The 8,571-nt window shown below is 36.5% G+C and overlaps 1 pseudogene; it reads right to left on the bottom strand.

The window, feature by feature from the left end:
* Positions 1–232: 232 nt before the first annotated feature.
* Positions 233–351, bottom strand: LOC112480862 (annotated as a pseudogene).
* Between the last annotated feature and the right edge of the window lie 8,220 nt (positions 352–8,571).

Genomic DNA, 8,571 nt, shown 5'->3' with positions numbered 1-8,571 from the left:
CAAAACAACAACAAGAAATATCTGAGAAGAGCAAGAAATAACCAAACTTTTCTGAAGCAATTAATTGGAACAACTGGAAGTACAAAGGGAAGAGTGACAAGACCTCATGCAATTATCTAGCCATTCGGCACTATTTTCTGAATGTCAAATGATCAGTAGAGCAGACTCAAAAATTTTTGCTCTTCCAAACTAAAATCTAATACCATTTTATTTTATTATTATTATTTTTTAATGCCTACAGCACCTAGTATTCCTAGGTTGTCTTCTATCCAAGTACTAACCAGGCCCGACCCTGCTTAACTTCTGAGATCAGACAAGATCGGGCACTTTCAGGGTGGCCTGGTCATAGACGACTAATACCATTTTAATATTAAATCTTATTATTATTAACGCGTTCACAGTAATCACTTCAGTTTGATTTTTAAGACCAAAACCTACTACTATTTCTTTCAATATGACGCCCAACACACCATCTTACTCTGATTACTGCTCATTTCAGGCCATTCATACTAATTCCAGGCCTTTTCAAGGCCATAGAATGGTAGAGCTTAGAGGGAAGTTGGAGATCATCTAACCTAACTCCTCATTTAGTAAATGAAGGCCTTGAGGTCCTGGAGCTTATGAAGTGAATTTCTGACAGTGGCCAGAACCCAGATCCGCCACTTCTAATCTTCTGTCTTCTTCTTCCTCTTTCTTCTTATTTTGCATATTGAAGTTTCACCTGTTTTTCAAGATAGATAAATGGCACATCCTTGATTATGACCGACCAGCAGAGACCCATCTTTTTGGCCCACACGGGGTATGTAACTTGCTGGGTGTTTGTGATCTTTAACTCCCTTCTTGAATTTTAAACATGTTGATGCCAATGATGCTACCTGAAACAGTGTATGTCCAGTAAAATGCCTTCCACATGGAAACCCTTGGTGCATTTTTGTCAGATTAATAACCGAACAACAACAACAACAAAAAAACAACTTAGCAATTTGGGGCCTTGGCTATTAAATCTGTAATATGAGACAATGGATGCATAAAAATGTAAAAAAGTATAAGTCATAATGCAATGAATTTTGGTCTCCTTGAATAAAAAGGTTCCCCCTATATTTCAAGGTTTGTTATTGATTTTTTTTTTTTTAAATGTCGTCCTTTCTCTTTGAGCCTTTCTTTTCATTAGAACGGGCAGGAGGGAATTAGTGAATTATAGCAGAGACCACACTATTAGGGATTTAAAGATTAAGTTTGGAAATCCATCTGTCTCTTTAAAATATGAAGAGACAGTTCAGCTGAGTACAGAAAGGCTGCCAGCCAAAAAGATTCAGTCAAGTTAAATTGAAAAAGAGTTGGTTAGTTTTTGCCAGTGGATGTTTAAATGTAGGATAATCCATCACCCCAATTCCTCTTTCCTGGTTTATTTATTAAGTAAATGTTTATTATACTAAATTCCATTTCAAACTGGGGCTAGAGATGACTTTTAAAAAGCAGAAATTTCATACAATATGAGAATAGTTTAAAAGGGACAAAGCCATGAATACGTTTCTATTTTTAAATGTGCTGTTTACATGAGACTAGAAGGATGCTTAGAAAGTAAAACTTATCCTCAAATGAAAACTAGCCCTGAGGAAAATCCCCACATGAGAAACAAAATTCCCTCACAGAGGATCTACTAGTAATTTTTTAAAATAGGAGAGGGTGAATAGAAAGAACAAAAAAGGCAGTAACAGGCCTTCCATGTTTTTAACCATAGAGTCAAGAGTATGGAAGTTTATCAGCCAGTATTTAGTGGCTTTGGGGATAAGTAGATACTTGGGCACTTAATTAAATTCACTTCTATGCTATGCGACAATTGTTGAATATTTGTTATATCTAAATCAGTGTGCTAGCTAGGAAATATAAGGTAAATAAAGATGATTACACATAATTTCTATCCTCAAGTTAACCAGAAGTTTCACACAGTGTGGATACTGTTTATAGATCAGCTGATTTGTACATCATCCACCTCTCCACTTATAGACTCTAGTACTGATTTCTTAGGGATCTGAGTTACCTGGTAACTCTTTCCATTCACAATTTAACTGCTTTAATTTGGCTTCCTAGAATGTACAGTTCTTTATTTGGCCTAAATCCAAGTGTTTTCATTAAATCCATCTTAAAGACATTTCCAGAAATCGAACATTGGGCAGTTCTGAGATCTAAAGACCTCATTTGAGACATTTATATTTCAGTAACATTTACTCATATATCATATTTTACTGAATTTTATGAAATACTTTACATTCACTGAAAAACTAACAGAGAGTCATTTTGTTTCTAGAAGGTAAATTGAAACACAGATCAAACTTGAAAGGCATCTTGGGCACAATTTTACTAAAATTTTCGCTTCTTCAAAAATTATTAGGTAGTAAATAGAAGCTGAACCTTTTTCTGCTACCCATTAGGCACTTAGTAATGTACGTTAATGAATGAATTAATTGTTTTGTGAAAAACGTAACCTTGTAACATTTGGAAACTTTCTCTTGTTAAAGTTTAATTACCCAAAAAGGTAAGCAAAGGTAGAGAATGACTCAGTAATGTAGAACACTCTAAGAAAACAAGCTGGTGTTTCCCAGGGCAAAAGAGAGAAGTTACATTTTGAGGAGAGCTGCTGACCACAGGGGCCACTCCATTCGGCCTTAGTGTTATGGTGTAAGACACACCAATTGTAAGTTTCTCCCCCAGAGGTGTTTACCCCATAGAAACCTCATCGCCGAAAGTTGTGACCAACAACCTGATATCCTGGAAAACTGTCCAACGTACCGAGCAGAGCTATCTGATTCCAAAGAGTCAACGGGATTTATTGCCAAGAATTCCTTTACAAAAGTTAGAGGACATATCATTCTCATATTTTGCCCTCCTGGGTGAGATATTTACATAAACACATAGTTTCATTCTTGTACTCATTAGCTGAGTATTCTTTGAAACTTCAGTTACAGATCACTCAAAAGAACAGTGTGACCTTCGTGAAAGCTCAGTCTTGGAACTCTGTGAGGAAGGTAATTACAAGATTAATGTTTTCCCTATTTAAAACTAAAAACTAAAAATAGTTGCAACGGCCTCTACTTATCTTAGAGGGGAGGTAGGCTGACAAGAGACAGGGATTATACTGCTAGAGAACATCCACAATAAATTCTTCCATGTTTCAGCATTGAATATGTTACTCAGGGACTACGAAGCAGTGTATGTCACACATGCAATGTATCTTGTTTTATCAACAAAATGTGAGCTTAATTTATTTCTTTTTGGAATGTGAACAGAAATTCATTATTTTCAAATGTTCATATTTTGATGTTTAATATTTTGGCAGTATTTTAAGCATGCAAAAGATCATTGATTTATTTGCTAAATAGTCTCATTTATTATTTCCATTGTATGGGGAACATGAAGGAATTCAATTGACTTTACCAAGGTTACCAGCAAAGCAATGATAAGAAACCAAGAGTGAATCCTTTCTGCTTTCAAATATTTTGAAATATTTGGCTCATGTAAAGAAAAAAAATATTGTATGATGAAAGAGCCCTTCTGGGAATGAAAAAGAGAAACCTGTCTCTCGATGCCTAGAGGTCTATGCTAGCTCCAAAGATAAAGCTTGTATTTTAGGCACAGAGCTCAAATTAATCTTTTCTTTAACTGGACATTTTCCTTATTATTGTCCTGAACTTGGAAAAACAAATGGAAATAATCACAACATCATAATTTTATAAAAATGTCCCTTCGTAGTTTTATTTTTAATGACAGCATTTTGTGTTTGGGGCACATATTTAAATACTTTAGAATATCAGTGAGGCGTGCATGTAAAAGACCTCTCCTGCATTGTAATAGTTATTGAGCTAATAAAGCTTGTTAGTCAGTTACTATTCTTATCTTCTCATTCAGTCCTTGTAAAAAACTGTCTGGGGAAGAGGCTATTACGATCATGCCCATTTTACAGATGAGAAAATGATGTATAAAAAAGTTACCTCATTTTCCCAAAGTCACACAGTTAGTAAAGGTTGGAGGTTGAATGTAAACAGGCCGAGTATCTAAAACGAAACAGAATTCAGTATATTTAGTTAACCTCACGGCCCTGTCAAAGCTACTTTTTAGCCCATAAAACCTCTTTCCTCTTTCCAAGTGGTTTCTTGAAAATAAGAATAATCACAACAAAAACTTCAGCGGAATGTTGATTCGATTTAGTATTTCTAGAAAACCTTATTTCTATTTCTAGAGCTTTCCTTATTGCTAGAGTTGTTGCCATTGGTCTGCTTACTAGTGCCGTTTTATAGCTAGAGAAGCATTCAGGGCAAACTGAAATCAAATTCACTTTGCCTCTCACAGGCCAGGCAGCCTGGGGCATGTTATCTAATGTCTTCTAGTCCCTTTAGTATTGGTGTTCAGTTAATGGTTCCCAATTTTCTAGATATAATTTTTTTTTAAGCAATTAAAGGGTATTTAATTTAGCAATTAAAGGGAGATTAACTAGTCCAAACATGTCAATTTACAAGTGAAGAAAGTAAGGCCCAGGGGAATTAAGTGACTTTAAAAAGCCCCTCAACTAGCTCCTTGTAGAACCAGCAATGAACCCAAGCTGCCAGAGTGCCAGGCATGTGCTCTTTCACTATTCTGTGCTATTCTCAAGGGGATTAATATATGATTGACGATCTCTGCCACAAGAAGTTTTCCTCAGGCAGATAGCGCATGATTATTTTTAGGTATAACCAGAGTTACTTACGTGCTGGGCAAAGAGGTTTGTGTAGCCAAAAGTCTTTTCGCTGCCTATGAGTTTTAAGCTCCAGCAAATGTGGACAGAGTCTCTCGTTGCCGTTTGTGTGACTCCCACTTGCCAATTTGGATCCATACCATTTTAGCTGAGCTTGGAAAGTTATATAAATATTATTTTGGTGGTTTTCCTGTCTTCTGAAGCTTTGCTGCAGACTTAAATGAGACCTCGTGCTTCAGAGGTTTCTCCTCGGTGAGCATTTCCATAAAGCCTCTTCATGGAGTTTTCCTGCGGGGAACATGTGCCTGTAGCACTGCCACTGGCTCCTTAAATGCATTGAGATCTCTGTGGCATGGCCCAGGGCTTTCTCTTTGGCTCCTGTGTTCAAAGTTTTATCGTTAACGTGGATAAATATATAGATGGCTTGCTGAGCCAAATTACAGATTACACAAAGGTGGTGAGTACAATGAATGTGACAACAAAGGAAACGGGTTATAAAAATCCTAGATTATGGACCAAATGTAATACAGTGAAATCAAAAAAAGGAAATTTTTTTTTTATTCCTGGACTTGGGTGCAAAATTTAAAAACTGTACAAAGATAGATGGGGATTTATGTTTGATATAACATTGGCATAGGTCAAATTATACCTTGGCATAGATAAAAATGCCCAAGATTTTAGGCTGACTGTGAATTTGATATGAGTTAACAGTCATATGGCTATAAAAAAGATCATTTTATCTTGTACTGTCTTACAACCTGTGGGTTTCAGAACAAAATAAATAATTTGGTTTCACTCATTTTAATCAGACCACATATGGACTATTATTTTTCTTTTTATGTAACAGGGACGTAGTTACACTGAAGAGCATCGAGAATGTTTGATAAGAACAAGAGATGATTCAAAAGATATGAAGAATGGTTGAAGGAACTAGAATTTTTTTATCCTGAGGGAATAACGATAACTGTCAACAACTATGAAGGAACTGAGATTGTACCATATTTGCAAGCTGACAATTAGCCTGACAGTGTCATGGATGCTGGCAGGAGACACAAGACAGAGACAGAGGATTGTTTATCATTTATTACTCACAGCCATCAAAGTACCCAGAGTATCAGCATTTTCTTGTGCCAGTTCCTTAAGTTCCAATTCCCACAGGGCAACCCAGAAAGGACCAGATAACACTTGCACACACAGCGAATTGCATTACAGAAGAACCCAAACCTTAGAAAATCCCAATCTTTTATAACAGGCTGCAAAGCAAACCTACCCAACCATTTTCCTAGGAGAAGAGAGATACTATCTCGAAACAAACATCTTTGAAAAGAACAAAGTGCTATCAGCGCCTCTACTGGAAATACATGTTGAAGCAATTAAAGGGTATTTAATTTAGCAATTAAAGGGAGATTAACTAGTCCAAACATGTCAATTTACAAGTGAAGAAAGTAAGGCCCAGGGGAATTAAGTGACTTTAAAAAACCCCTCAACTAGCTCCTTGTAGAACCAGCAATGAACCCAAGCTGCCAGAGTGCCAGGCATGTGCTCTTTCACTATTCTGTGCTATTCTCAAGGGGATTAATATATGATTGACGATCTCTGCCACAAGAAGTTTTCCTCAGGCAGATAGCGCATGATTATTTTTAGGTATAACCAGAGTTACTTACGTGCTGGGCAAAGAGGTTTGTGTAGCCAAAAGTCTTTTCGCTGCCTATGAGTTTTAAGCTCCAGCAAATGTGGACAGAGTCTCTCGTTGCCGTTTGTGTGACTCCCACTTGCCAATTTGGATCCATACCATTTTAGCTGAGCTTGGAAAGTTATATAAATATTATTTTGGTGGTTTTCCTGTCTTCTGAAGCTTTGCTGCAGACTTAAATGAGACCTCGTGCTTCAGAGGTTTCTCCTCGGTGAGCATTTCCATAAAGCCTCTTCATGGAGTTTTCCTGCGGGGAACATGTGCCTGTAGCACTGCCACTGGCTCCTTAAATGCATTGAGATCTCTGTGGCATGGCCCAGGGCTTTCTCTTTGGCTCCTGTGTTCAAAGTTTTACCGTTAATGTGGATAAATATATAGATGGCTTGCTGAGCCAAATTACAGATTACACAAAGGTGGTGAGTACAATGAATGTGATAACAAAGGAAACGGGTTATAAAAATCCTAGATTATGGACCAAATGTAATACAGTGAAATCAAAAAAAGGAAATTTTTTTTTTATTCCTGGACTTGGGTGCAAAATTTAAAAACTGTACAAAGATAGATGGGGATTTATGTTTGATATAACATTGGCATAGGTCAAATTATACCTTGGCATAGATAAAAATGCCCAAGATTTTAGGCTGACTGTGAATTTGATATGAGTTAACAGTCATATGGCTATAAAAAAGATCATTTTATCTTGTACTGTCTTACAACCTGTGGGTTTCAGAACAAAATAAATAATTTGGTTCCACTCATTTTAATCAGACCACATATGGACTATTATTTTTCTTTTTATGTAACAGGGACGTAGTTACACTGAAGAGCATCGAGAATGTTTGATAAGAACAAGAGATGATTCAAAAGATATGAAGAATGGTTGAAGGAACTAGAATTTTTTTATCCTGAGGGAATAACGATAACTGTCAACAACTATGAAGGAACTGAGATTGTACCATATTTGCAAGCTGACAATTAGCCTGACAGTGTCATGGATGCTGGCAGGAGACACAAGACAGAGACAGAGGATTGTTTATCATTTATTACTCACAGCCATCAAAGTACCCAGAGTATCAGCATTTTCTTGTGCCAGTTCCTTAAGTTCCAATTCCCACAGGGCAACCCAGAAAGGACCAGATAACACTTGCACACACAGCGAATTGCATTACAGAAGAACCCAAACCTTAGAAAATCCCAATCTTTTATAACAGGCTGCAAAGCAAACCTACCCAACCATTTTCCTAGGAGAAGAGAGATACTATCTCGAAACAAACATCTTTGAAAAGAACAAAGTGCTATCAGCGCCTCTACTGGAAATACATGCAGAAAGAGGGGAGATACATGGAGAATTATCTTTCGACAATGATATCTATATCTTGAGGGTTGTCGTGTTAAAGAGTATTAGAAATCTGTCACTTAAGAAAAAACATTATCCAATTGTTGAAAATTACAGAAAGTTCGTCGACAAGGAAATATTTTATTAAAAAAAAAGAACAAACTCAAAATGAGATGGACTTTTTAAGAACTTAGACATGTTCAGACAGAAATCAAGCAGCCGTTTGTTGTGACGATTGAATAAATATTCACATACCAGAGAAGCACAGAATTTAATGTTACATTAAGCTTCTTCCAGCACTTTACTTAGAAAATAGAGGGAAAGAAAGAAATGAAGTAACTAGGGAAAAATGCATGACAGAAAAGGATAAAGAGCACTTTCAAATTTGAAATACCTCATGTATATCTTCTGGTGCTCTATCTATATCCCAAGAGGATCCAGACCTCTGATAAATCAGAGATAGGGCCATATCCAAAACTTGATGAACTTGATGACATAATCTCCCTTGTCACGCCTTTTAGCTAAAGAGAGAGAGAGAGAGAAGGAAAGAAAGAAAACGCTGAGAGAGAGAGAGAGAGAGAAGGAAAGAAAGAAAACGAGTCAAAGTTCTGTTTAGAAATAAAGAAACTTTGAAGCCTTATTCTACGTTGATTATCTTTTGTTTTGAGGAACAGAATCTTTGCTAAGGAATACTTTATAATTTACCTGAAAATACTTCTGGTTGTCCAGACACTTTAACTGAAGCTTAGGAATATCCCAAAAGAAAACACAGTGCTCACAGGGGTTTTTTAAAGAAACAAAACAAGTTTGTTT

This window comes from Pteropus alecto, unplaced genomic scaffold (genome assembly GCF_000325575.1).
Source record: "Pteropus alecto unplaced genomic scaffold, ASM32557v1 scaffold20, whole genome shotgun sequence".
Lineage (NCBI taxonomy): Eukaryota > Metazoa > Chordata > Mammalia > Chiroptera > Pteropodidae > Pteropus > Pteropus alecto.
Note: the sequence above shows the minus strand (reverse complement) of the source record. Positions and strands in the feature narration are given on the sequence as shown.